Genomic DNA, 5,508 nt, shown 5'->3' with positions numbered 1-5,508 from the left:
ACCAAATCGAGCTTTGTGCTATGTGTGTGAGCTATGAGCTTCTACATGGAACTATGTTGGCCTTTCCTTGGTGAATTGTAGTAGGTATATTTCCATGGTGAATGTAGACAGTTGCTGGTTTAATTTGCTGGCAACGGCTTACATACAAAAGCAGTTTCTACAGGAAATAGATACATGAACTTCACTACCTACTTATTTTTGTTAGTACCTGATTTTTTAAGTGCTGGTATGAGGTAATGCACCAGTGGATAAGGTCGCCAGTCGCTAATTCAAGCGGCATCTTACCGCGCTGTGACGTACCTAATACAATACAGTGCCCTAATTGTTATACATTTAAAAGTTCAACTTAAATTATGTTTTACTGACATAGAATATTTGCTTCCAAAAAAGCCACACTCATGCATCCTCTCGAAAATGGTACAAAAGTCATAAAATAAAAGCTGTGGAGTCAACAGCTGTGGAGTTTATGGTGGTTGGCTACCGTCTACAAATATAAATATGCACTCTGCTTGGCTTTTTAAAATGGCAAGTCCAAAAATTCACTTTGCTGCACACCTTCCTTTTGGTCTACATGAAATTGCAAACACTGTTAATACATCCATTTTTTCATGTGCTAAAAATCGTACTTATCTAAAGGGCTACATGTCCAAAATGATTGCTACGTGTTCCTAATTAATCAATCTTTGTATATTTATTGATTCCTGCAAAATTGGGCCATGTAATATTAAAATTAACACATTTTTCTGCATTGTTTACATATTTTTATATGCGTTTTGGCATTTCTCTCTCGCAAATGCACCAAGATGACGTCACGCTAAAATTACGCCCAAAAATCCTCTCTCATTGGCGCAATCTTGTATTCTATCATTCTAGGATAAGGAGTGTCAAGAAGCTGCAGAGAAAAATGCTTGAAATGCTGGCCGACAGAAAAAACACACCAAATTTTTAGCAGAGAGGTGAGCGACTTACGGAAGGTTTCGAGACTGCTGTATGAACAACGATTGCGATTTAGTGGCCGATGTCCAGAATGTACTCAAATTATGGAGGGAACACTTTTCGACCCTTTTGAATGGCAGAATCACTGAAAGATGTGGAGAAGACGAACCTGGTCGATGACGATGGAGTCGATATCCCAGCGCATGACTATGACGAGGTACGAATAGCGATTATGCTGATGAAAGGTAACAAAGCTGCTTGAGCTGAGGGCCTGTCAGCTAAGCTATTCAATTATTAGCAAGGGACACTTATGCGTCCCCATTTTTACAAAATATTCTCAAAATCGGTACTGTCCCGACGAAATCCTTGACGGTGGTACCGGGAGGGGAATGGTACATGACGGCAGGAACTTTAGTTTGGGTTAAGGTCTCACACTGACGGGGTTAAGCTTTCGATGCTAACTATTTATCGATGTTAACTATTTAAAACGACGAATAGTTTTATATCAACTTTTGTGAACTTCTATTTATGTGTGTTTGTGCAACATATTTACCTCTATTCGTTGCAATAATATTAAACTATAATAAACAATTTTTTAGTAAGTAAGTTATTAGTTTTGCATTTTTTTTGTGTGTGTAGGGCCCTCCCTAAATTTCGTTCTGGCTACGCATATGGGTACACGACTGAGTAGTCATACATAAGTACTACCCAGAAGGTAATTTCAGGAGCTAAAATCTCATAAAAAAGGCCTTTCTTTCCTTTCTCCTTAATTTTTGTATGCAGTGGCACAAATTGAAGGGCTTCTGCTTTCGCTACTCAAAAAAGAGCTTTCAGAAGGGCTTTTGTAGGATGCCTTCTGAAGAAGTTCTTTTAAATTTTTCTTAATTCATAAAAATCATACTTCTTTAAGGAATTTATTTAAAGCTCATATCAAAAAGTTTTATTTAGACATAAAATGCCTATTGAATATTATTTGTAATGCTAAGTAATATAAACATTTACTTAAGTACATTCGCGTAAATTGTAAATAGGAAACACTTTATTAGGAAGCATGCAGGAAAGCACTTTTTTAAGTCGTTGTTGGGTAAGCCTTTTAGAATGGATTCACTTAAGACAGCCTACCTAAATTATCTTCAGGTTATGCATATACAAAATGGCAAAAATGGATCATGAAGCGCGTTGTAGGATATGCGGAAATTTGCAATGGTGGTACGTCACCGTCACAAGAAATTTGTTTTTTTTTTATGATTAAAAACAATTCAGAACTTGAGCTTTTCATCGCCATCAATCATTCAGCTCTACGGATTGTGCCAAAAAACTACATTGCTTATAATAACAGAACCAAAGCAACTGTACTTATAGGGAATATATTGGTACCATATTCGCTTGTATCTAGGGACACGATATCGAACCGAAAGTATCGATACGGTACTCATTTAAAGTATCGCTGTAAAAAATATCTGTACCCATTAACTCTTTAAACGCTAGTGTTACATATATGTCATGCTCGAATTTCACAGACTAATAGTGTTGTTGTGAAAATTTTTATTACATAACAAAGATTCAAGAGTGTTACATATATGTTTCAGGTCGTACAGACACCCCTTTATAGAGGCCGAAACTTTTTATTCTCGGTTTTTGTACATATCCTCACTTTTAGTATCCTCCAAAATTTTGTTCCTCTAAATTTCCTCTTTTGTTTCGCGTTTATTAATATCGGAATAAAAAGACCCGATATCCCAAATATCGATACCAAAATCCAAAAAACATTCTCTGAACATTGGTGTCGTATGTAGGCAGCTGTGGTGTAGTGACTACAAGTGCGCAAATCTCTGCCATGAAAACAGCTTCTCATAACAAATTGCAATCGCCGTTTAGTGTCGTCGTAAAACAATGGGGACCTACCTTTGTGTTACAGCATCAAGGTGCACGCGACAAATTGGAGGTGATGCTTGGCCAAACACTAACATATTGCGCCAATCTATTATTATTTTTACACGAAAAACACCGAGACCGCGGGTTCAAATCCCCTACATGCAATCCAAATGATAGTACAAACTTCTGTTCTTTAAATCCCATTTTACATCGGGAAGAATTGTTAATCACATTATCTTTTTAATTTGAGTTTATGTCATTCGATACGATACTGGTACTCGATTCCAAAAAATATCGCTTTAAAACTATCGAGTAAAAAATATTGGTATATAATGCCAAAAGTATCGATATGGTATCGTATCGTATCAAAATTCGTGTCCCTACTTGTGTCTTCGTTTTTGATTTGGATGATAAGTGTCTTGGTCAAAGGGTTCAGGATTATGGCAGCCTTACTGTAGATATGCAACTGGCTATAGTGCTGTTTAGATTGGAGAGGCTGCTTCAGTCGGTAAAGATGCAAGATTTTTCGGAATCGGTGATTGGGGAACATTGCAAAGAATTACTGAACGAGTGTTCAATTTAAAGAAAAATTTTTATTTTGGCCCGATGCTCAAGAACGTCAGAACATCGTGTCAAGTACATTTAACGAATTACCACACTGTGTTGGGTATGCCGATGGCACCGAAGTAAAATTGGTTGAAAAACCTGAGCCTGAAAGTACAAGTCGTCGATCATAAACTTACAGTACGTCAAATGGTTCTCGGATATCCTGGTAGCGTCCATGACAGCAAGATTTTCAGCAACTGCGAGCTCTCAACAAAATACTCCCAGTACCTAAGTGGGGCAGAGTGGCTTTCTGCGGATAGTGACTACAAACTGACAAACCGTTTAGAGCCAACTCATTTCAACCGCACTTTCTGTCGATATCGAGTTCGAATAGGTAATTGTTTCGGAATTATGAGAGATTCAATAGTCTGAAGGAATAAAAAATTCAAATCAAAGATGGTTCCGCGTAAAATTTACACGTCGATGGATATTGGCGTGCGCTATTTTACACAATATCATAATAGATCCACAAAGTGATGACTCTTGCGCACTTGAGTATCAGGCAGATGATGATGATAATGAATATGATCAAGCCGAAAGTGACAATTTTCCATGCATTGAGGGAGAAGAGAAGCGCCGAACTTACAACTACAAACCTTCCATTTGGTTAAATTTATTATAATATTGCTTTTTCTTACTTAACATATAAAAAAAAAAGTGTGGAATAAAGACACAACCCAAAAAAATTAATTAGTCGGTCAAAATTTGAGAATTGGTCTAACATTTTTTCGAAGGTCGAGCTTTTTTTGTGGAATTAATTTCTTCTGCTTCACAATGATAACACAATCATTTGGAAGCTATAGTTATTAGCTTTTTTCGAAACTGCTTGGATTTGATTTATTTTGTCGCTATTGGTAATACAAATTCTCCTCATTTTTTAAATAGTTAAAACTGATGATTTTTCCTTCCCATTTTATTTTTTATTTTGTCCAAAAAATTGTTCCTTCAAGAGAATAACGTGAATAACTTTCGTCTCATTGCATTCGGGCAACATTTTTTCCTGTAAATGGTTTTTTAGAAATGAGGAAAATTTGTATTACCAATAGCAAGAAAATAAATTAAATCCAAGCACTTTCGAAAAAAGTTAATAACTATATCTTCCAAAATGATTCGAATTTCGAAAAGTCGTAAAATTTGAATTATCATTGTGAACAAGAAGAAATTAATTCCACAAAAAAGTTCGACCTTCGAAAAAATGTTAGACCGTTTCACAAATTTTGACTCTAATAGAAATAAAATAGTATTACAGTGAAACCCGCTTAAGTACCTAACCCGCTTAAGTAACCAACATTTTTGTGCACCGTGAATTTTTTGAAATAGTCTGAAGAACATCCCTCTCTTAGATTCATTTTGAACCGACTTCCAAAAAAGGAGGAGGTTATCAGTTCGTCGGAATATTTTTTTTTTTTTTTTTATGTATGTTACCGCATAACTTTGGACCACGTCAACCGATTTCGATAATTTTGTAATAATAATAATTTTGTAACGGAAAGGTAGTGCCTCAGAGGTGGTCCCATACTAATTTGGTTTAGATCCGATCATTGAATCATGAAATATATAGAGATATATATATATATTTTTTAAGTCGGTTTTTTTTGCTAAAAATTACTTGTCTTTTTTTCGTTTAGCTGTTAAAATTTTTTCATCTCGAATTCTAATTGCTTTTCCTGCATTATTACGAGCAACTCCGCAGAACTAACATTTCGGTTTCCCTTTCTTTGTTTATCTTTTGCCGTACACTTGTCTTTAACGCTTAAAACTTCGCACGTATCTGAACAACTTGCTGCACTTTCTCGATAAGGTAAGTTTTGCGAATTGCCATCGCCATCCATCTCAAAGTCAGACAACAACATTTTCTCTTCATAATCGAGTAAAACTTCTATATTGATGCTTTCTACAATAACGGATGGATTTACACCCTTCCTTTGCCCAAATATTTTCTCAAGTGCGTCGAAATGAGGACAGATTTTTGCAATATAGCCTGTAATAAATTTTAGAAAGGCTTGCATACAATTTCGCTATACCATACGATGTACTCAAAGATATACCACTAACGCATTTTTCATCGCATTTTCTAGTAGACCAGCGCCT

This window comes from Rhagoletis pomonella, unplaced genomic scaffold (genome assembly GCF_013731165.1).
Source record: "Rhagoletis pomonella isolate Grant_MI unplaced genomic scaffold, Rhpom_1.0 Rhpom_scaffold_00001, whole genome shotgun sequence".
Taxonomy (NCBI): Eukaryota; Metazoa; Arthropoda; class Insecta; order Diptera; family Tephritidae; genus Rhagoletis; species Rhagoletis pomonella.
Note: the sequence above shows the minus strand (reverse complement) of the source record.